The 25,525-nt window shown below is 36.5% G+C and overlaps 1 protein-coding gene across 7 annotated transcripts in view; it reads left to right on the top strand.

Annotated features, from left to right (window-relative positions):
• LOC124186994 (glutamate receptor ionotropic, kainate 2) overlaps positions 1–25,525 on the top strand; it is a 246,943-nt gene that overhangs the window by 89,037 nt on the left and 132,381 nt on the right. The window contains exon 1 of one of the 7 annotated variants that reach the window (XM_046579227.1): positions 15,430–15,448. The exons of the other annotated variants lie outside the window; for them this stretch is intronic. The gene's annotated coding sequence lies outside the window, so the exon portion shown is untranslated. Of the gene's footprint in view, positions 1–15,429; positions 15,449–25,525 lie in introns of those variants that run through there. 7 annotated transcript variants of the gene reach the window in all.

The following is a 25,525-nucleotide window of genomic DNA, read 5'->3' as shown; positions in this document are numbered from 1 at the left end:
TTGACTTTCCAGTATTTGCCAAAAGTGGAAAAACAGGAAAAAAAATAAAAAAATTCACTCGACAGCGTTACCTGGGGAAACTCGTAAACCAATGAGATCAATTTAATTTTTCGATTTCGGATGACCCAGCTATTAGTTACAACCGTCGCAGCGAAGCAACTTTGTTTTTTTCGAGACGTCACCGCAGAGATTTCCTGCCAACGGCATAGTTTTTAATATTACTTACCTATATTTCCAGGAAACATTCTTGAAATGTTACGCTATAATACCGTAATCGGTTAATTTAAGATACTTTGCCTTTATCTTGTGAAAAAATGTTTAAAAAAAGTGTAATTTTTTTCGAGTGTCAAATTAACAATACCCCCCCCCCCCCCCCCCCCACCCACCCGTTAAAAACAAATCCGCGAATCGTTGGTTGCGTTAAAATGAGACGAGAATCCCTTTCGATATCAGGACCCGTATATATTATATTTATACGTACATTCCCGCAATGCAAGGACGAAGGATCTTGTAACGATTCGAGGTGAAGATTTGACCGGCCAGAATTCCGCGGCCCGTGATCGAGAGAGAGAGAGAGAGAGAGAGAGAGAGAGAGAGAGAGAGAGAGAGAGAGAGAGAGAGATGCGGGCAAAGTAAAGAGGTAGCGAGGATTCGGAAATTGGAAGATATATATCTCGGAGGTAAAAAGCAGGCAGGCTTGTAGATCGCGGACCGAGCTTTAGGAGACCGTGGGAAAAATCTTCTCCTCGGGCACGGGGAAAACATTTGATTTATGAAGGGGACTCGATGACAAACCCCCGCGTTTTCCCGCGGATGTGCCTCATTCGATTATCGTAAAAATATAAATATCTCCTACCCAGGTGAATTCCAATTCTTTACTCGCGGAGAGGCAAGCCATTTTTTTTTTTTTTTATTTATTCTTCTTGCCAATGAAAGGCCCGATAAATCAGCGCCACCGAAGTAACGTCGAGGGATCGATTTTCGGTACGAAAAATTGTCGAAAAATTCAAGGTTTCGTCTTTTTTTTTTTTTTTTTTTCACACAGCAAAACTTTATTTCGTATTCGAATGAAATTAATTTTTTTTCTTTTTTTTTTTTGGTTTTTTTTTTTTTTGTTTTTCTTCGTTTGGATAATTGTTGCTAAATTCAAACTACGAGGAATGATTCTATCGATGGATACGAGGCACGGAAAGGACGATTCGAATCGTCGTTGTGAAAAACGTTGTCGTGACACAAATTTTTTCCCTTAAAAATCCTTTCGACGAATAAATCGATTTCAGGTTACGTTGATCGAGTGTTTTTTTTTTCTTCAAAGCAGCAAAGTGACGTTTCCCTTAAAAAATATACACATATATTTAGAAATCTGCGTTTTTGTAGCTGTTTTATTATCGAGGAATTTTTTTGATCTTTGCGTGAGAAAAATTTACTTGCAACTGTAAAGTTGGATAGAGAGAAAGAATGATAGAGCGGTATTTTTGCTTTTCTTAAACGAACAAAAATCGCGAGCATTAATATCAATTAGCAGATCAAAAACTACAATAATTTAATCACATCAGTCACGTTGCAATTTATACATAACATCAATATGTACGAACGTGAATATGAATCACAAGATCAGTGAAATTAAATTTCCGCAACATCCGCAAAAAAAAGTTTTACAACGATAAAGATGAAGAAAAAAAAAAAAAAAAATGTTAGCTGATTACTCGGTGCAAAATTGCATATTTTCTTTCCCTTTTTTGTTATGAAAATATTCCCAATTCGATGCGCAATTTTTATTTTTACTTTCATTCGCAAGATACAAGTGCAGATTTGAAGCTGGGAAAGATATTCGTGGTTGAATTCAACGAGGCAACTTGCACCAACTGCGAGGAACGTTTTTGTTGCGCGTAAAAGAAATATAAAATCTTTTTATCCAGTCCGCGCATAATCTGCAAGCTCGGAACTTCCGACTTTCATGCTTGCGTGTTATAGCATGGGTGTGCAGTCTGCGTTACCAGCCAAAGTAAACGCTGCTGGCTGAACTGCGGAGCTTCGATGAAACGATAACGAGGCGCTTCTGTGCTTGCAGCTAAGCTGCAACGTGGGTACATGCGTCATAAACATCGTATAAAAAATAAAGAAAGGATGTGTGGATTAACGAGGGGAAAAATCTAGGAGCGAAAATCAGAATTCAAAGCCTTACGATCCGATTGAAAACGTACATTCAATTATATATTTATTTTCATGACGATCATGCGTGTCCTTTTCTTCCTTTTTTTTTTTTTTTATTTACTTTCCCAACTTTTTTGCTGTCTTGTGAAAAATATCTTTTCCCGCTTTTGTCCATTTTGTAATCGTGATTATTTTGCACTCATGAATATGTCGTATTCTAGAAAATGAGAAACAGAGTTGAGGAAACGAGGAAAAAATCGAACAGCAAAAAATCAGAATTGAAAGCCTTACGATCCGATTGAAAACGTACTTTCAATTATATTTATTTTCACGTTGATCGTGCGCGATTTTCTCCAATTTTTCCACTTTTCCAACTTCTTTCTTGTCTTATGAGAAAAAAAAAAGAAAAAAACATCTTTCTCGGCTTTCGTTCATTTCGTAATCGAAAATATGTCGTGTTCCGAATATTTTATTTAATTAAAATTTTCTTTCTTCCTTTAGAATTTTATATCGAGAGATTACGGATTTCTAAATGAAACTCTTTACACGATTTAATATAATTGATATACCGTTTCAACGTCGTACATGTGACGAATTACCGTGAATTATGAGAAACTCAATTTAAAAGCGGATAAAGTTGTCGCAGTAGCGTTATACGAATAAAAATGTATAATACGTAGATGAAAACGAAATGAGGAATATGAAAACAAAGTTAAGCTTAATGCGAAGAGAGAAAAGTTGATATTTTTCATTCGTCCATTTGTTTTTGTTTTTTGTTGTTTTTGTTTTTTTTTTCCGCCGCAGTTTTTTACCGTCATCTCCGGCAAGTTACTCTGGCGGAAAAAAGTATGCCAGATTTCCCTGGGATTTATATTTTTGCATGACAATTTTTATATCGTCGGTTATATTTCATACGCCTTTATATAGATGATTATATACGTCTAAATGTCTATATTTGAATAAATTTGTTTCCAAACATCTGTTATATGAGCAGAAAATTAATTGCGCGTCTAATTGATTATTATCGATAATTTAACCTTCAGTAAATTCCTATACAATCCAGAATTTGTAAAAACTTTACTTCTGTACACAGGTGTATAATTAACATATGCTCGAAATTTTTATCGGATAGATTAACCAAGTAATAATAATAACATCATCGACACTGTTCGCTTTTTCATCCAGATATTCAAATTTGATATTTTTTCTTAATCCGATAGTCAAACAATCGGTTTCTCATGCTTTCACATATTCTCCATACGTTTAATAAAGTCAAAAAAAATCTAAACATCAAGCTAAGAAAGTTAAATAAAAGTGTAAGAATTTTTCAGACAATTTTCGATGACAGACAGAAGACGGATTAAAAAATTAGATTTCAAACTTTGACGAATGAAATATAATCACTTCGAATAAGGACAAATTTTACTAGTTTCTCGTTTCTGTCTTTCATCTAATAAATTATCAACACTTTTAATCAGTTTTTCAAAATAAATGCATTATATGTGTATTACTATACATTCATTATTACACGCGTAATAAGTAAAAATACGATTTACTTCGGCACGTTTTCTTTTCGGAACGATTTGACTTCAACTTTTATACCCTTCAAAATTACGAATCAATCAAATGAATAAGCCATGTGCGAAGAAACAAATACTAGGAATCGAGTTTTTACTAAGAAGTTAGAATTTCATGGAAGGTATTTTTGCATCGAACGCTTAATTGAAAAAAAAAAAAAAAGACAATAAATCAATTACCGAATTCATTCGATGATATCAGCATTGAGAAAAATAAAAAACGTGTAAAAGAGAAAGATAAACAGAGAGAGAAAAAGAGAGAAATAGGCGGCAGATCCCGGCGTGATTCCACCCCTAATATGTATGTATATATATATATATATATATATATATATATTTGTGTGTCGGATATTTCACCCTTCTTGAAATCGGCAAAAAAAGATTCGAAAGGACTGATTCGCCTCTCCGCCTTCTATTGCTCTCTCTCTCTCTGTCTCTCTCACTTAAGATAGAAAAAAGAAAACAGGAAGAAAACAAAAAAAAAAAAAAAAAAAAAAAAAAAAAACAAGATCCCCAATAGAGTTGGAGAAAGATTTCTACAGAGAAAAACCGAGGGCTTTCCATCCCGCACATTTTTGCGCGGATTTAAGCTCCCGCATCGCATCGTTCTGTTATTTATAACGCTAAGTGTACAGCTGTAATTTTTTTTTTTTTCTTTTTTTTCCATCGTTGCTTCATTCAACAGTTCGATAATCAAAAACCTCGTTTGTTTCTCTCGTCAGTGTGGCGAAAAAGAAGATTTAGATGTTTTTAGAGAAAATATTGATCTTAGCAAAAATTGAAACGCTGATTTTTCATCGAATACGCAGTGTTCCAACATCGACGAGGTTTTCTGTTTCTATAGTTTTCAGTATTTTCCAAAATATTTACATACATTCTATTTTTTAGGTAAATTTTTTACTATTTTGTAAACAGATGTACTAGGGCATGAATTATTCACGAGTATAATTATACGATTAATTGGTCAAACAAACAGCTGCAGCTTTCACACACACACACACATATATATATATATATATATATATATATATATATATATGTGTGTATATATATATATGCATAACGCCTCTATGGATAAACAAACAAGAAGTTTCGGGTATGTAATTTGTAGGGCTGTTTAGCGTCGTGTAGTTAATTCGTAGTTTAAACAACGGCTGACACCTCCCAAACTTTTGATTGCATTTATTTAAGCCCCATGAGCTTGGAGCCCAAATTCACTGACCTTGCAGTTGCCATTTATGTTCTCCCATGATCAATCATAGATCATTAATTTCATTCGGTAATTAAATCTGCAACTATCGTAAAATCGCTAATTTTCTCAGCGAAAAACTTGAATAGTTATTTTGTAAATGTTGACTCTTTGGAACGCCCGATATTCGTTACTTCGACAACTGTACGATGTTTTCGAATATTTTTTTAACATCTTGTGATGATACTTCAAATTTCGATATAATTTCAGTGAATAGTAATTCGGTCGTGAAAGCTTCGAAAAATATCGGAAACCGTTTTATGTTCGAAATATCAGTTTTGAAATTTGCGCCTTAGACAGAGTGAATGAATCGAAATAAGAAAAAAAAGCAGACTACTTTTCAAGCGTAAAATTGTAGTTGAGAAGTCGAGTACTTTAAACCTTGATTCGACGATTTACATGTAAAATTAATTAGTCTCAGGCACCTTTTTCACTCACTTTAAGAGAAGACAAAATACGCGATGATAATTTTTGCACCCTTGCAAGCGGGCAAATAACGAGGGAAAATTTACAAGCCATAGAAATTTCATTGTTAGGTATTCGTTTAAAACTTGTTTTCAGCATTAAACGAGGATGAAAATTCTCATTCGGGTGGGAATTGGGAAGTTCTAATTCCATGATTGGGTGCTTTGGCCCTTTTCGAATAGCAATAATAAAACGGTCCACCTTCGATTTCATGGGGGTCCAGCGGTTCGCCTCTTCTTCGACTCTTTCTTTCCCTTCACTGACTAGATCGAAGGGACCGAGAGAGGCGTAAAGTAAGCTGAGAGCATTAATTGCTCGCCGAGAGGCAATCGAGGTCGGATTGTCACCGGCCATTAACGCTGAGGGTATGAAAGATGGCCACTTGAGAGATCGTTTCCGCGAAATTTCCCGAGTCTTTCGTTTACACGCCTGCAGAAGTTTGGAAATCCTGCGATTCGGAAATTGTAGTTACAATTCGTGAATCATTCGACACGCCAAGACTCGGTTATACTATCGTTAATTTCATTTCCGCTGGATAAGGTCGTCTCTCGATAAATTACCGATGCGAATTTTTCATTACTAAGAAGACTCGATGAGATTACGTATATTTCGAGGGGTGATTCGGTCAAGGAATCACGGTGCCGATATCATTCGAAGTTGTTGCGTGATTCTCTAAAATCACACTGAAATCAGTAATATTAGAGTAAGCTTCTGCGTCAGGAATCGTTAATAGTCACGAGAAATCATTTGGGATTACGGATATCTCTTTGTAATTTCAAGTTGAGTCATTTGAAATCTTAGAAGTCGTGAGAAATCGCACGAAATCGTTGGAATCATGAGAAATCGTACGAAATAGTAGAAATCACGAGAAATCGCGTGAAACCATGGAAAATCTCAAAAATCATACGAAATCATGTGCTTAGGAATCATGAGAAATCGTATTAAATCTAAGAAATCACGACGAATTATATGAATATTTCAAAAATCACGAGTAATGTTAAAAATCATGAAGTATAAAGAATCGTGAAAAATCACCTCATCAAAATAAAATTATTTGTAAGCGATCTCTCTCGATCACTCCATGAAATGCAAATAAAACAAAAATTTTCTGCTCAGTGAAACATCCTTGGGTATATTTTCGATTGGCAGAATAATTGAAACGAAAAGGTGAAAGACTGTGAGATTGCAGCTCGGAATAATTGAGAAAATTAAAAAAAAAAAAAAAAAAAACCCCATTTCTATATACACTGGAATTTCGGTAATTCGAAATCGATTGAACTTTGCCTTTTCCCAAATTACTTGTTACAGAGATTTAAGAGAACCGTGCTATTTGATATTTTATTCAGAGAGGTAAGGGAAAAAGATACGAGAGAGGTAAGAAATGCCAGCTGTCATTTTGCACGCTTCTTTTCTCTTCTTTATCTACGGCGAAACTGTAGGTCGAATCTAATCAAAGGGCGGAAATTAACGGAAGAGAATTTCAGGAAAACTGACTCTAAGTACGTGACAATGACCAGCATTTCAAGATTCTCTTTGCTTCGAAGTAAATCGAGAGATACGGCAAATGGCCAAAAAAATTGCAGGAATGAGAAAATAATAATAATAATAATAATAATAATAATAATAATAATAAATAAAAAACCACAGTGGAATTTTTTTTGGACGATTAATTATTTCGCGAAAATTTGCGAAGGTTGTTTAAATTGACATACATTGAAGGAATTTATTGTCGGGTGGAAAGATACGAAAAACCTGTAAACTTGAATTTAGAACTTTTTGTTTGTTAAACATTTTTGTAAAGCATACTTAAAGTTTTCAATTTTGATATCATCGAAGGTTTTCGATTCAGGTAAAAAAAAAAAAAAGCATTTCGAGTTAAAACTCCGGTTGATTTTAATACGAAAGGTCTGTTTCTTTACTTGATGACTATTTGCATTTCAAAATGTGTTCCAACAATTTTTATTTTTTTTTATTTTTCCACAGCCTATCGCAATTTCATTCAATTTTCAAGACAAAAATTGCGCCGACGGTAAATTCATAAAATTCATGACTGTGGTGCGATAATTATTGTGGTTGTGAAAAAGTGTTGGGGGGGAAAAATTGATTCGATTCTGAGAAGCGAATCGGAGTCATCGAATTCGATGGGGTCAAATCGAGTTCTGCGTCACGATTCGCAGGACTAACCTTCCATAAATTGCCGTATTTCAAAGTCTGAATGTTTGATTATTCCGGGATGTTTTAGCGCCAAGCCGATACGATCCGTCGAGTTACGACTTTAGATTTACGTGATGCGAATAGCCATGTAATTCGGAGATTACGTGATTCGCGGGACCTTTCAGGGTTGGGGGATTCCCTCCTCCAGCAGGTGGCGAATTTTACCAACTTCCGAATCCTGATAATCGCGTTCCAGTGCTCCGGGGCATCGGGTATTCAAACCGCGAATCAGTTTTCCTCCATAATAAACGTATTACGTTAGAATCTCTGCTATATTAACCGATTCATTGTACGCTTCGATTAATCGAAGAGGAAGATTAAAAAACAATAAGGATTCCATCGAGAAATAAAAAAAATAACTTTTTTTTTTTTTTTGTTTTCTAAAGTGGAACTCGCAGCCTTTTTTAATTCTCCACTTCAATTGTTTTTCCAATAAATCGATGAATCGGTTTACCGGTAAAAGTATTATTGAAAAGGCTGGTCGCTCGATTGATTGGAAAAACGATTGAAATTTAAAGAGTCGATTCGTTGCATCAAAGATTTATCTGATTAGGCGATAAATCGAAAATATGATTCGTTGAACTGACCGATTGGTTAGATAAAGGATAGATTTAAATGACTGATCGAATGATTGAACAAACGATTATTAAATTGTCTGATTGAATGGAAAGTGATTATCGAATTGGTCAATTAATTAGAAAACGGATTGATTAAACAGGAAGATTCGCTGAAAGCACGGATCAATAGAAAGAACGATTGATTAAAGAAACAAGAAATTGAAAAGGCCGATTGGTTTAAAGTGACTGATCGAATGGGTGAATTCATTGAAAAAACGATGTGTTGAAAATGCGATCAAACAGAAAGGCCAGATAGTTGGAAAAATGATTGATTCGAAAAACGATTAGCTAAAATGGCTCGCCAATCGATTCATCGGAAAAACGATCGACTAAAGGTCCGATTAATTTTTGGAAAGTTCCATTTTTCATTGATTGAAAAATGATTATTCCAACTTTTGATCAATTCTATCGATCCTACTCCGTAGATTACGATAAAAAATTAATACATCATCCAAATCTTGGTTCTCATCCATGTTAAATGTAATGAATAATAAATTTTCTTGGGAACTTGGACAGAATTGATCAGATTCAACTTATCAAAATTTGCAACGTTTCGTTGGTTTCATTTATTTTCCAACTTCATCAGGCAAGCTGTAACAGATGTACATAAACTTTAAAATTAAGTTGCATAAAACAATAGACATGATACATGTAAGTTACAAATTCAGAAATAATAAACTAAACAAAATTACAAAATATTTACTTTTCAGGTTAAATCATCGTTAAAATCCTCTGGTCCATAACATCAAGTTAAAATTATGTTTAAATAAGACTAGACAGATATATACATTTTTTTTTTTTTTTTTTAATACATTAATTAGAATATGCGATTATTTTTGGGTTGTATTGATTTCTGTAAAACTTTTGTAGGAGATATTGAAAAAAAAAAAACAAAGTGATGAAACCCAATGAATTACCGGAATTTGTCGAGCATGACGTCTTTTGCAAATGTGTAAAACCACTAATTTCCGAGATATCTGCACGTATTTCATATTTAATAAAGCACCAGAGGCACATATTGAGGCGCAAACTCTGCGTGCCTCGCTCTTTATCCCTTAATATTGAATTTCCGGCGCGTCTATGAGCTCTGGACTGCATCCAGACCGAATTTAATTCAATTTAACCTCGGTATTAAGTGCCAATTAGTGTCATGATCGCGGCTGCGTTCCACGACAATCTCAAACCCGTTTGACAACGTAATTTTCCGAATTACAGAATCCGAATACTTGACGAAAAATGTCGCCTACAGACTTTTATCATAGCAAAAAATAAAAAAATAAAATATATATATATATATGTATGTATACAATGAAATGAATCACATCTGCGAGAAATCTTTAAGGGAAGTTGAAATTCTGAATCATGATAATTTGGAAACGAATTGTCAACGTAATCATTCTCACATTATACATTTCAGTCTTATGAATTAATATTAATTGAACTTGACTAATTACTAAATCGTTTTGGTATTCGATCTTCATGTTTCTTTTTTCTTTTTTTACCTTTAAGGAAACGCCATTTCACGGTAAAAATTTTCATGAAGAAATTCCGTTCAACATTGCCAGGAAGCATGCTCCGATCTTGTTGATAATTCTATGGTCGCATTACGCGGGCAGACTCGTCGTGAAAAAGGGTTGAATTTTTTTTTTTTTTTTTCTTTCCCTCAATTTGAAGGGTTGCGGAAACCCTGAATTGAAATCAATCAACCCCCAATGCCGGTAGACACCAGAGTGAATAGTTATGAATCTTTGAAAAGTTCTTAGCAACAGATTCATGGTAAAACAATATTCGAGCTGTATAGTATAATAATAATATTGTATATCGATCCAGGATTTGGAAATTATTTCCATTTCATTTTGCGTCGCGAGATGTCGAAGTAAAAGATGAGAACAAAAAAAAAAGAAAATGAAAAAGAAAAAAAATGGGGATGAAAAAAGCACGAACTTCATTCACGACTGCTCGTCCTGTCGTTCCTTTTTTATTTTCATTTTTATTTTTACTTCTTCGTTTTTCGAAACACATCCAACGAGATTCAAGTTGAACCGAAAATTCGAGGGTTTAAAAATTATTTTCATTTCATTGTCATCGCGTGTCGAGTTTTTCAAGTTGAAAAAAAAAGGAAAAGAAGAAAAAGGGAGGGGGAAGGGGACGGGACGCAAATGGTAAATGATCCGAGATTCCAGAATCCTCGTCCTCGTGGTTCCTTTATTATTTTCACTTTTCATATTTATTTTTCCGTGTCTCTTGCAACACGTTTAGCGTACGTAAATAACTGCGTACGTTGAGGAGCGAGATATATATATATATATATCCAGGAGCTTGCGCGCCTGCAGGATGTGATGAAAGCTGTGCTTGCACGACTCCTTCCGCCACGTTTCGCTGCCGTATGGTTTATGATCGTTCGTCGGTGGGGTTTTTTTCTCTTGGAAATACTTTGCGCGCCGTCGCGAAAATCGCGGAATTGTTCTGCAAACTCAGCGACGCCAGATTGGCAGATTGGCGGGCCGCGAATCTTGCGTCGCGAAAATCGCAAAATTGTTCTGCAAACTCAGCGACGCCAGATTGGCAGATTGGCGGGCCGCGAATCTTGCGTCGCGAAAATCGCAAAATTGTTCTGCAAACTCAGCGACGCCAGATTGGCAGATTGGCGGGCCGCGAATCTTGCGTCGCGAAAATCGCAAAATTGTTCTGCAAACTCAGCGACGCCAGATTGGCAGATTGGCGGGCCGCGAATCTTGCGTCGCGAAAATCGCAAAATTGTTCTGCAAACTCAGCGACGCCAGATTGGCAGATTGGCGGGCCGCGAATCTTGCGTCGCGAAAATCGCAAAATTGTTCTGCAAACTCAGCGACGCCAGATTGGCAGATTGGCGGGCCGCGAATCTTGCGTCGCGAAAATCGCAAAATTGTTCTGCAAACTCAGCGACGCCAGATTGGCAGATTGGCGGGCCGCGAATCTTGCGTCGCGAAAATCGCAAAATTGTTCTGCAAACTCAGCGACGCCAGATTGGCAGATTGGCGGGCCGCGAATCTTGCGTCGCCAAAATCGCAAAATTGTTCTGCAAACTCAGCGACGCCAGATTGGCAGATTGGCGGGCCGCGAATCTTGCGTCGCCAAAATCGCAAAATTGTTCTGCAAACTCAGCGACGCCAGATTGGCAGATTGGCGGGCCGCGAATCTTGCGTCGCCAAAATCGCAAAATTGTTCTGCAAACTCAGCGACGCCAGATTGGCAGATTGGCGGGCCGCGAATCTTGCGTCGCCAAAATCGCAAAATTGTTCTGCAAACTCAGCGACGCCAGATTGGCAGATTGGCGGGCCGCGAATCTTGCGTCGCCAAAATCGCAAAATTGTTCTGCAAACTCAGCGACGCCAGATTGGCAGATTGGCGGGCCGCGAATCTTGCGTCGCCAAAATCGCAAAATTGTTCTGCAAACTCAGCGACGCCAGATTGGCAGATTGGCGGGCCGCGAATCTTGCGTCGCGAAAATCGCAAAATTGTTCTGCAAACTCAGCGACGCCAGATTGGCAGATTGGCGGGCCGCGAATCTTGCGTCGCCAAAATCGCAAAATTGTTCTGCAAACTCAGCGACGCCAGATTGGCAGATTGGCGGGCCGCGAATCTTGCGTCGCCAAAATCGCAAAATTGTTCTGCAAACTCAGCGACGCCAGATTGGCAGATTGGCGGGCCGCGAATCTTGCGTCGCGAAAATCGCAGAATTGTTCTGCAAACTCAGCGACGCCAGATTGGCAGATTGGCGGGCCGCGAATCTTGCGTCGCGAAAATCGCAGAATTGTTCTGCAAACTCAGCGACGCCAGATTGGCAGATTGGCGGGCCGCGAATCTTGCGTCCCGTGGTGAGAGTGGAACAAAAAAAAAAAAATAGAAAGAAAAGGAAATAGAGAAAAAAGTGCGATAGAGCTTGATATCAAATAACGACGACGCAGATTTAACACCGGTTATACCCGATAACGTTAGCGCCGCTGTAAATTCGCACGAAAGCCGGACGCGTTTCCTCAGCGACGGCGTGCATATTACACCGGGGAGGGTTTTTTAGATCCCCGTTATACGAGATACTGTATGCGTCAAAACGAACACACGCCCGTCTGACGTTGACCTTAAAGGAGGGTTGGATAAAAGGGTTGACACAGCGCCCTTGGAAATCACTAGGATGCTGTACTTGTTGTGTGTAAAGAAAAAAAGGTTTATTTATTATACCGAGAAAAGAAGAAGAAGAATAATAATAAAAAAAAAATAAAAAAATTTCTCGTCACTTTTGAGAAGAAACATTATTTGATCCTTTTTTTTTTTTTTTGTCATCATTCATCGTTACCAAAGTAGTTTTTTCAATCACAAGTAAATTCTCACGTTGCGTTCGTGAACTTCGTCGAATCTCGTCGGTATTTGTTTTTTCATTTTTTTTTTTTTTCCTTTCTTCAATTTTCAGCTGTTTCATAGAATTTTACAATCGCGCGATTGTTTGCTCGAACGTCACCTTTTTTTTTACTCTCTCTCTCTCTCTCTTCTTCCAAAGAAAAAGGAAAACTATTATTTTCCAAAACTACGTCCCCTCGCGTATTTTCCCCACCGTTACGTGCTAATTATACGTTTACGGTTTAGTTTAATCGAAAGCGCGAAATGTACTCGAAATTTCGAGCACGGTTTGAAAAAAACAAGCACACAAACAGTTGGCCAACTCACCGCGATCCGAACCGCGAATTGTTTGCGAATTTATTTATTTGTTTGTTCATTTCTTCTTTTTTCTTTCTGCTACCATTCGTTTTTTTTTTTTTTTGTTCTTTCTTTCTCTTATTTTTCCATCCCTCTCATTCTCGCCCCGAACTCCGTTGCTTCTGTTACCGCGTACAATGTAATTTTTACCAAAACTTCGAGCTGGAAACGAACATGCGATACGTGGGCGCTTTTTTCACCACCGACTTTTTATCCCTCGGGAGTATTTCAGGGCCAAAGTACGCCAAGCATACGTATAGCTTATAACCCCAGGTATGCAAATAAGTTACCCGAAACGCCGAGCTTGTCTTCGCGATTTTTCACTTTCAGCCTTTCATTTCCTTTCTTTTATTCTTCATCTCTCACTGTCTCTATCTCTTTCTTCTTTGATCACATTCCGCGACCTGTGATATTTTATTGCAAATTATAACACCGGAAATATTCAACGCGCTGTACTCGAAAAATTTATTATATCTTTAAATAAAAAAAAAAAAAAAAAATTAAACACCGGAAGTTACACAGTTTTAGAAAACTTGGGAAAATCTGCATTTCCAAACTTTGAGAATAAGGTGTGTATTCAAAATAATTGTGCTTTATTGAGCGTGAAAATTATCATCGTTCCGGGATTCAAGGATTGTAATAAATTATGTAGAGAATTTAGAGAGAGAGAGAGAGAGAGAGAAAAAAAAATTAAACTGTGAATCAAATTCGCGTGATTGGAATATTCCTGAATCACTCTATAATTCACGAAGAATCTAAAATTTTGCCATTATTCAAAAATCGATTAATGATTCTAACACAGGATTCTCATCACCCTGACTAAAAATCAAAAAAATAACACGAAGTAGAGGAATAAAATTATGAAAAAAACCGTGTCGAATTATCGAAGAAAAAACCAAAAATCTAAGAAAATGCGAAAAAACTTTCAGGATCGACTTGGCGGAAGGTTATTTCTTATTTATTTATTTGTTTTTTTTTTTTTTTTTTTTTAATAGCCGAGGTAAAAGGAGAGAATTTCGGTTGCATTTTCGGCTGGTGAAAAAACAGCGAGAGGACGTGACTCGCACTTCCGTTTCTTTCGGCGTCGCGGCGGTTCTTCTAATATTTATACTCGAGGGGTGAGAATAGGGATGATGGAAGTGGCGTTTTTGGACGGGACGGTGTATAAAACGCTGGGGAAATAAACCCGGGACATGGCGACGCCTTTTATATTCCCGTCGTCAGCACCGGCCCGTTTGCTTTTCATCTTTCCGGAAACCGTTTACACTTATAAAAATTACTGTGAAAAAAGTGGAACGATCAAAGAAAAGAACAGAACATTCGATCGTAGACACAATCAAGTTTCATTCGAAACGATCGGAAAATTTATTTCATCTCAATTTATGATTTCTCCACACATTTTTCATTCTCCCTTGTACCGTGTGAATTTTTTTTTTTTTTCTTGTTTTTGTTTTTGTGCTTGAAATAAAAAATTTACCACCGTCTAACAATGAATTGTTCAACAGGTTTATCGATCTATGAAAATATTTTACTGAATTCCTCGGTGATCTATCGTTCCAATCTAACCGATAGGAAGATTTATTCCGATAACGATTTATCGTCCGTTTTTCTTATATTTGATTTTAATTTTTTTTTTTTTTTTTTTTTTTTTTTCTCTTTACAATACCGCGCGACTATTTTATAAGTCACTTGACGCGATCGATGCATTATTACATTTATTCGTGAATGAATCCCGTTCTCGATGTATTTGAAGCGAAACTCGCTTTCGCGAATAAATCGTTGTGAGGTTGAATGCCGTATTTACACTAGCAGACGAATTAGAAAAAAAAAAAAAAAACATCAATTGTGCCTGAAAAGTAAAATAAACCGAAAAACAAGAATCATTTGAATCAGAGCTCGAAACACGCTGCTGTGTCAATTTTGAAAGCTACGGGCGCGAGTAAATAATCGGAAAAACCAAAAATCAAAATGGTCAGAATTCCGCACATATATGCATCGAAAGCTCACGATCACGAAAGAACAAAGCGGTGAATTTTCATTGAGCCAGAAATAATGGAAATATAATACAAATGTATGGAAATTTGAAGTTATAATCATCATTTAACGATTACATCGTTATCGGGCACCATTCGGGTCTTGAAATTTCCGACAGTATCCGTTCTCTCATATTTGTTATTCGAGTTTATTAAATTCGCAATTCTGGCCATTCTGATTTTCAGTTCTTCTGATTCCCTACCCGAGAGTACTTCGCCTGATAAATCTGCGACGCCTCGACAAATCGTTTCAACATTTATCATCAAGCGCAAATATACCGCATGCATGCAACCCATGATCAGCAAGCAATCGGTATCAGCCTTGCAGCGATTCACTACGCCTCGCATAATTGGCCGCCAAAAGCGACAAGGCTGATGTTTGCACAACGTGGCAAGCCGTCGTTGCAGGTAAATATTCGCGAAATTGGCTGACGCTTGATTCTGCCCGAGTTGTCGTTACACGGAAAATTTCCCTGCGCTTCGGCAAATTATACCGCAGAATCTAGTTTCACAAGTTTTCGGCTCTTTATGGGAATTTTGCCGGATTTGGAGAATAATTTTTCATAGAGGTTTAAAATTTTTTATGGGGTTTCAGAAAATCTTATGGGGTTTTTCGAAATTCTTATGGGGTTACAAGTTTTTTCCATGGGAATTTCATGGGGTTTCGTGTAATTTTATACCGGGGGCTTTGAATATTTTCACAGAAATTTCATTGGGTTCTGGGTGATCTTTATCCGATAAGTTCCAAACAGTTTTCCAATCTCAGAGACGATATTGACGAATTTCTCATGATAAGTATAATATGTAAGTATTGTGCCAGACCATAAACAATAAATAATAATTCGATCGCCTCGCGAGGCGTGCATATCTGAGATTGTTTAATTATCTACCCATGAATTTTCCGTGAAAATGAACAGCGAAGGACGCGACAATTCGAATGAGAATAAAAATTCAAATATATATTCCACAAGCGAGCAATATATTTCTCGGTTAAATTGGAAAAGAAACTCTCTGCCTGCCTCCCTTTCACCCCCGTTTATTCACGCACCAACGGACGCGCAAGCGATATAAAATGAATAAAATCGTGGCCAAGAATATCATTACGTAATATTATTTATATACTTGTAATATTATCATGTATAATTGCATAATATTGTTATACGCAAAGATTGATATAAATATTCATGTTATCTATACAAATGTGTACGTATGAATAAGAAAGAGATACGAAATTAGGATAAAAGAGGTAAAGAGAGGTTATAGGGCAAAGTAGAAGTGAAGAACGAAAAAAAACAAAAAAAAAAAAAAAATGAAAACACGAAAACTCGGTGAAATGGCTTGTAGGAATAAGCGATAAGAGAGGAGGTGTTGAAATAACGAATTTGAAAAGTTTCGAAAGCGTTAAATTCCGAATTCTTTGCTGGCGAAACCTAAAGTAATGAAATCAAGCTCAAAGTTCGGGAAGTACAAAATTTCGAAAGGGCGTAACTCCGACGAGTCAAAGTTCCGAAATTGAGAAAAATGTAAAAATCTGAAACATCGAAATTCCGAACGATTGTTTCTCCAAATTTTCATTTCTTCGCTTCAAGTTTCGCGCGGCAAATAATTCGAAATCAGACGCTTTCGCAACTTTTAAAATTAGCAACTTCAACCCCGCCTTAAATAAAGCTGTGCTTCCATCGTCCGTCAGTTTCTTCAAATCTCCTCACTTCCACACTTCTTATTCGTATATCTTCGCTTCCGTTCTTCTCACCTGTCAAAGTTAAAATTCAACTTCCATATCATCTTCGATCAATGAAATCGCATCTCGTTTAACGTCTTTTATTCGCTGTTAGTTTTCATCCCTCGGCGGGTGAAAATACAAACCAAAACGCACACGTCGTACTCTACGTATCATACGTCATATGTATACATATACGTGCATCAACTAACTCGAGCTGACATATATATATATATATATATATATATATATATATATATATATATATATATATATATATATATATATATATATTACATATATATAAACTGTACGTATGAAGCCTCATTTGCGATTCAGATAAGGCAACTTCACACGGCATAATAGCAAGCAGCTCTGCTGCCTCCGAAGGGTTTATAACGCCTCTAAATCCCATGGCGAACGACTTCCTTGTTTAATACCTACCTACGTGCACGTAAATGCGGTTCACGCTGATACGCCAAGTGTCTCGTTTTTTACCAAAATTTAAACAGATCGATTTGACGACAGATTTTTGACTTTGATATTTCAACAACGATACACTGAGAAAAATTACATTTTTCACAGTAACAGTGATCGTAATGAGAAAGAGTAGCAAGGGATACTAGAGTTTCCGGTAACGGGTGGAAAACTAATTCACGTTTTCTACCTATAATAAGATTTTGTCGATTGTGGTAAAAAAATGAAAATAGTTAAGGACCGAGCCTTAACCGGAACTAGAAATTTCTCTCGGTGTAGCAATTCGTTTTTCCTCGTTATTTGAGAACACTTTTTCAGATACATTCTGGCACCTTCAACTTCGTATCACTGAGCTTCGATCATTCGTGTTAGAAAAATCGTTACTTCGATATTTTCCCCCAATCGAAATATCAACACCCGATAAAACCCACGATACGAAAAATTTTCAAAAATTCCTAAAGACTCTATATTTCTCAATAAAAATCCTTTCGAGATGAATAAATGGTTTGGTACCGGTACAATTAATTAAACAATATGAATTGTACAAGTTTTTCCGTAATAACGATTACGGAAACAAAAAGGTTAAATAACAATTCTGAGAAACTTAATAAGAACAATACGCCAGGCACCAGCTGCGTAAATGTAATCATTGACGGGTTTTTTTTTTTTTTTTTTATTTGCCATCGATAACCGATGAGGGGGAAAGAATAAATAAAAGTACAAAACGTTTCTCCCTTTCACTCTGCACCGAGTTTGTTATAAGTTTGTCCAATCATTTCGAAAGGCTGGCGCGTCGAGTGTTGAATTTTGTATGCATAACCTGTTCGCCCGCGGTTATATAACGAGTGGCTCTTTTGAAAGGAGAAGCTTTGTGAGGGGAAAACACCCCTTGACTAAAATTTAAAATCGCGTTGTTCTCTACGTGCAAGCCTGCAACGAGTTCGTAATATATTATCCCCGAACCTAGAATAAACCGCCCCTTCATTTTTTCTTTCACCTTGTTTTTTTTTTTGTTTTCATCTTTTAGTTTTTATATTTTGCTCCCAGTAATGAGATGCGCAAAAAAAAAAAAAAAAAAAATAATAAAACGTAATTAGAAATTCCGAACAAAAAACACAAAGTTGAACGTTTCGTTTCCCCTCGAAGATAAGATGCGTAGAAAAACACTAAAAAAAAAAAAAAAGAAAAGAAAAGACACAAAAACTTGAGAGTATTGAATCAAATGGAAAAAAAATGACGATATAAAACCTGGAACGAATATGTAAATGTCGGACTGATATGGGGAAAGTTACCGGATGACAAAAGTTCGCGTCATTTGTTATGCAGATATTTTTGATATAGTTTATATTAAACGAGAAGTTTCTACCGCATGATGAACGTGCGGCTTAATATATATTATCATACGCTTCTGAAACTAGATAATAGGAGAAAGGCGGCCGCCCTCCTCTTAGCTCCCATCAAGAATTCAAATTAGTAGAACATTCTTGTTTACAGGTATGCAGCAACAAACGGGTGAAACGGTTCGCATAATTATTCAAACCGAAGTTAAGGATTTAATTAAAAACATTTCGACAATGCCGGCATTTTTCTCTCGCAAAAAGATTTCATCTTTTATCGGAGCTTTTCGTTACAGTCTCACATGATTTGTAAAATTATTATCTTTGTTCTGTGCTTTTAACGAAATCCGTGAGTTAGAAAATATATATAGAAGTTTTGTAAAACCGGGATAGAAATCGTATGAGATTGTATTTTGTTTTTGAGAAATTGAATGATCAGAGAAGCGTATTGAAATTAAATAATCCGTAAGCCTGAGATACACGATTTAACCAATTGTATAAAGATTAAAAATTACAGCGATATTCGCTTGAAGTTTTCGTGTATATAATTTATGGTGGCCCTTAATACTGGTGAAAAAAATTTTTTTGCTTTCTCCCCTTAAATCGATTCGAAATACTAAAAAATGATTCTTAAACGTGAAATCCGCTTTCAATTTTAATATTAACCCGTGTCCCAAAGGCCGTTCAAGGAGTTAAAATCGATTACGAGTGTTTATCGAGGTGAAAAATTTGAAAAAAATAAGTTTCACATAGTTTTCCCTGCGAAAATCAATGTCGTTATCCGTATTACGACAGCGTTACATTTTTTGACGTGAAATAGATACGAGAGAATCGAAAAATAATCGGATCAAAAAACCACAACGCTAGATTGGCAATAATTACGTTCGGAGATGTTACATTTTGATTTCCAGCTCATTTTTGTACAAGTTTCATCTTTTCTCACATTAGAAATTTTCCTTAAAACATTCCTTATTTCTGCTTCTTAAAACGATTATTTTATACGTATTTATTAGCGATTAATAACATGTGAAAAATTCAGCCTCTTATCTTTACATTGCTCTAATGACCGCATCGCCCTAAGAAATTCAAATGAATGTGCGGAATGCGATAAGATTACTTTTAGATTAGTTTAAGTTGCCACGCAATTTTAATTCATTGTTTATATGCAAATTGATAGAGAAATTGATAAAAAAAAAAAAACGATTTCAACTCCTTTAAAGGGCCTTTGGGGCACGGGTTGATATTGAAATTAATTTCACTTTCAAAAATCATTTTTTAGTATTCCGAGTCAATTTAAGGGGTGAGTGAAAAATAATTTTTTTGACCAATATTAAGGGCCACCCTAATATGCATATAACATGACCGATTCATCATGGACGTGAAAAAATGGCTAATTATCGGAATTTATTCCGCGAGTATTTTTCGCGTATCGTGATAAACGTAACGAAAGGTTAAAGTTGAGAGCCGGGGGTTGAATAAGCAGGGGAGTACATTTGTATTCGGTAGGGGGATGAAAACCGCGGTAAAACAGCTCGACTCTACTTCCATTGTCGTTATTCGTCGACAACACGTTCCTGCATAGCTGCAGGGAATAAAATAGCTCAAGCTGTAGTCCGGCTCTCGAGTATCGGTGGCTGCAGCTGCGGGCATACGAACTTGCAAGCATCAAAGCGTCGTGTAGGTATATCCGGGGCAGGTATAAGGTATGAGGTACGTTTCGGCGTAGGAACAGCAAGCGAACTTCCACAAGAGTGAAAAATGTCAGGCCGTCGCGTGTTTTCTTCTCGCAAATGGCGGGTGCACGGGTAGCGGCAATTTCGCGAAAGCTCCGCCGGCTTCGAAAAGCTCCGGCAAAGCTTTCCCTCGCTCGCCTTTATTCCGCCCTACCTACAGGATATATATTTGAGGTACGGCGGTGTTGGAAGTTTACAATTTACAATATTTTCCAAGTTCATTCGAGTCGAGGTACTTTCGGAAAATAATTTGATCGTAATGACCAGAATTTGATCCTGGCAACGAAGTTTCAGGGTTAACATACTTTCGACCAAACATTGTTTTGACACAACTGAAAAGTCAAGTTGATCATACAGCGCGCAGGAAAGAAAATGTTTCAGTAGCGATGACTGGGAAAATATTTTGCATCGCAATTCCACGGATTCTTTTGCGATTGCGAAATCAGATCTACGCAGTGAAATCGTTTTGTGAAGATTGGAAATATGATTGTTCGATTGTTGCGAATGAAAAAATGATCGATCGATTGCAATTTATGCTTCGTGAATTAAGCGCCACATCAAACAACGACAGTGAAATGTGCCATTGGCAATTGACAGGCTTGTCGAATGTTATCAGACGACGAATGATTTAGTTCTGCTGATTATACCGGACAGACGACCGAAGCCCCTCTTGATGACTACTCGTCTTATTTCTCTTGCGAGAAAGGATTTTTAACGCGTTTCACAAAGTATTTTGCCGTTTCGACAAAGAATTTTACAGATTTGCGATGTAAAATATCATTCGACAGCGGTAATCGATTAGCAGCTCTCGTGGTTTCGTAAATTTTACTAATCTTTGTCCACCGAATTGATTTAGTGGGCCGTACAAAGCGATTTAGTTGAATCTACCAGAGGATGTTCAATGTTTTTATAATACCACGAAAAAAGTGTTACTTCATTAAATTGACTTGATTAAAATCGAGGTTTCGTACTTATAAGTATATTTTATTTAACAAATTTCTTTATTTGTGAGTTTGAAACAACAGTTTCATCAGTTTTGGTATTTACAACAAAACATTGTGTTCTCACGAGAAAATTTTTCACAAATTGATTTTTTCAAATTAAAAAACAAAAAGTTTCCTCTAAACGTATCGAAAAAAACTCTATTCCAAAGTGAAACGTAAGTATGATACGAAGATTTTTCACCGCGATTTCATTATTCCACGAATTGATCAAAGTCATTATTACCACCATTATTGGAAACTTTATTGAAAAAAATTAAAAACAATTACAATCTCAGATCTAATTTAGAATTAATTTTCAAAGATTTTGAGTCTTTTTCGAATGAGATGATTAAAAATATCGTAACATATATATAAATTGAATAATTTTGACTAGCAAAGTTAAACAACGATCTTTAAAAACTACGTGATCCAATTGAAAAAAAAAAAATGTGCAAAGGGGTTGAGAGCAATATGGTTTCGGGTAAGCCGTGGCTCCGATTTTTGAATAATAAATCGTTACGTCCGGATGATCAAGTTCGTTACGTGATAAAAATCTATGGAGATTATCCGCGAGATGCGCGGCGAGATAATATAAGATAAGACAAAATGGCGAATAAGAGTAAAAGGATAAAAAGCCGGCTAGACCCAGGCAGAGTCGTAAAACGGTGTGGCCGACGCCTCATGCCGGGAATAAAGTATATTCTTTACTTTTTCACGAGCACATACACGGAGGGAAAAATTCCGGGATATATGTGTGCCCGAATTACAGGGAGGAGTAAAAACTGCGTGTGTAAGTATAAGGATCCACGCGGTGCTTCAATCACCCTGATGGAATAATTCGGTTTTATATCCACCACTGCAAGGCTATACTGATCTGCTAGGAGATTGAATTCTTTTTTTTTTTTTTTTTTTTTTTTTTTTCACCCCACCTCAGCCACTATTTTTCTTCATTTGCGACTCTTGCGTTAGTCGGGATGAACGATTTCACTCTCATTGGCTGTAATTAAACCCGAGGCACGGTGTATAATTCAACCGTATGTATACATAAAAGCGAAGAGGAGAAAGACAAAGCAATTTCCTTCCTCTTTCTTCTCTTCGCTTTTATGTATACATATATATATATTCATATATATATATTAAGATTAAGATTGTTGTTTGTTTATAGTTTGTGTACTGACAGTTTTCGGTTTTGATGAGGACTCATTTCAATGAATGACCGATTAGAAACAACCGTTTAATCGGAATCGACCTAAGAAATACGTATAATCAGTTCAATTCGAAAAATTGTTGATCGAAATTACGATAAATGTAATCGATCGATTTATCGAACGAACGATTAGTCAAAGTTTACGTTTAATTTGAAGAGAATCTTAAAAAGTTATTCTTCAAGTAGGTACATCTTCTTATCCATCGAATTGATGAATTTTCCGTTTGAAACAACAACAGTTTAAGTAAATCCGAAAAAAAAAAAAAACAACAAACAACAAACAAACAAACATTCGCATCAATTACGTTCCTCGAAGTGAATTCGAAACGCATCGATTTTAGAAAAATCGACGGAATCAGTTTGTCAACTGGACTTAAAAAAAAGTCATAAAAAATTCCGTATCCAATAATACACATCGTGTCTGTAAAATTTTTGAGACACGTCGGCTGGGGTAAGAAAAAAAAAAAAAAAAAAAAAAAAAAAAAAAAAAAAAAAAAAAAAAAAAAAAAACGTATTGAGACGAGTAAATATTTCATCGGATTTCTTTTCTTTTCTTTTTCGTCCCAACGCGGCGTCGTTTTGAATGGAAATCAGCCAGCTAGTTTAAACTATACTCGCCCTCTTGAGTCGAGGAGCTTTTTTATATTTTCAAACGTCAATTCGACTCTTCGGCTTGTGATCCCGGGGATCGTGGAGGCTGCCGGGAAGCCGGGACTTTGTCTGGCTGTACGAGAATAAGCGTTGAAAATTCTCGCATCGAGATTGGCTCGGCTCTCAACTTGCATATCTGTCAATCCGACCGGCTGCGTTTATATTGTATATGTACATATGTATACATGTATATATGTATATATATATATGTATGCACACCACATAAACCTTATGGGCATTATATACCTGTTTCGTATTAAATTGATTCACCTGCCGTAGACAGTTTCGGCAGGTTTGCAGAACTTTGACATGTGTCAGATACACGATAAGTTAACACGACCCTCCTGATCGCAGTTTTCGACGATGATGGAAATTTATGAAGATACAAAATTGATCGTTTTTATACTTTGTTCTCAATATAATTATTCATGGAATTTGATAGAGCTTTCAATTTTTGCCACGAGTTATTCGAGGAGATAAAGAAAAAGTGGAAATATGTTTACAGGCAAGACTTCTGAAGTTACGGACGAGTCGTTTCGAGTCGGGAAAGACAAAATGACCTCAACGATTTAGAACAAATTATTTGGCCCATTGTTCAGGTTGCTGAGAAACGAATTCGGAATCGAATTTTCAAGTTTTCGGTCCAATTTCGGGTTTTTAAATAATAAAATCGTTTTTCTAGTATGGATACATGCGGGAATATGATATACATTCGTTACATAGACTGTATGAGAAGTATAATCGTTGAGCTTTTCTTTGTTAACACGGAAAAGTTGAAAACAAGCTTTAAATGCTTTCACTTATTCGAACAATCGCTCGTTGCAAATTATTCGTTATGAATTGGATTTTTGTATTTCTGAATACGCTGGTTCGATTTTGTGCCCATAATGTTTTCCGATATCCTCCGGTTCCAATGAGAGGAAAAAAGTTTGCCTTAAAATTCGATTGCGAACAACTTCTTGCCCGAAACTTGCGTTTTATTGAAGCGCCTGCAACGGAATATTTTTGTGAAATTTCCACCACTAGAAATTTACTGAAAATCTCTTCCCATTTAAAAAAAGCCCCCTGCGATTTATCTGTCTTTAGCAAAACGGGAAAAAAAATTACCGCCATAAGATTTTATCGTATATTAATTGCTACGTATTTTGGCGTTCCAGATCCAGGGAGAACATGCGAAGAACGTCTCATCGTCTATGATGAAATGATGAATCGATAGTTTTTTGAGTCACAAAAAAATATGTCGAATAAAATATACTTATAAGTACGAAACCTCGATTTTAATCAAGTCAATTTAATGAAGTAACACTTTTTTCGTGGTATTATAAAAACATTGAATATCCTCTGGTAGATTCAACTAAATCGCTTTGTACGGCCCACTAAATCAATTCGGTGGACAAAGATTAGTAAAATTTACGAAACCACGAGAGCTGCTAATCGATTATCGCTGTCGAATGATATTTTACATCGCAAATCTGTGAAATTCTTTGTCGAAACGGCAAAATACTTTGTGCAACGCGTCAAAAATCCTTTCTCGCAAGAGAAATAAGACGAGTAGTCATTAAGAGGGGCTTCGGTCGTCTGTCCGGTATAATCAGCAGAACTAAATCATTCGCCGTCTGATAACATTCGACAAGCCTGTCAATTGCCAATGGCACATTTCTTTGTCGTTGTTTGATGTGGGGCTTAATTCACGAAGCATAAATTGCAATCGATCGATCATTTTTTCATTCGCAACAATCGAAGGATCATATTTCCAATCGTCACAAAACGATTTCACTGCGTAGATCTGATTTCGCAATCGCAGCAGAATCCATGGAATTGCGATGCAAAATATTTTCCCAGTCATCGCTACTGAAACATTTTCTTTCCTGCGCGCTGTATGATCAACTTGACTTTTCAGTTGTGTCAAAACAATGTTTGGTCGAATGTATGTTAACTCTGAAATATTTTTTCCAGGACCAAATTTTGTTCATTACGACCAGATTTTTATTTTTTTTTTTTCCAAGTACAAAGAGTTGTTTTACACCCGCGTATCACATAACATAAATTTGTGTATGAATACGCGTGTGTAACATGCATGCAAAGTGCGTTCCTGCGGTGAGTTAACGGCGTTATATCGTAAAGCGGGAGACCAAAGGCTGCAGAGTTTTTGATTGGGTGTGAAATTTTTATCCTTCTAGATGCGGCATTAAGCCCAGCGTCATATATATATATATACATACATTTCCGTGCACTTCAACTCCAAAACTTTTTCCAAACTTTTAGGTAGGACCTGAAAACCGGCTTTTTAATCCCGAGAGATTCGACCGTCGAGCAGTCCTATTATATCCCTCTGTGCCTGTATTATTCATCAGTTTTCACGCCTCGGTTCACCCAA

This window comes from Neodiprion fabricii, chromosome 7 (genome assembly GCF_021155785.1).
Source record: "Neodiprion fabricii isolate iyNeoFabr1 chromosome 7, iyNeoFabr1.1, whole genome shotgun sequence".
Taxonomy (NCBI): Eukaryota; Metazoa; Arthropoda; class Insecta; order Hymenoptera; family Diprionidae; genus Neodiprion; species Neodiprion fabricii.
This window is presented reverse-complemented; position numbering and strand designations above follow the sequence as displayed.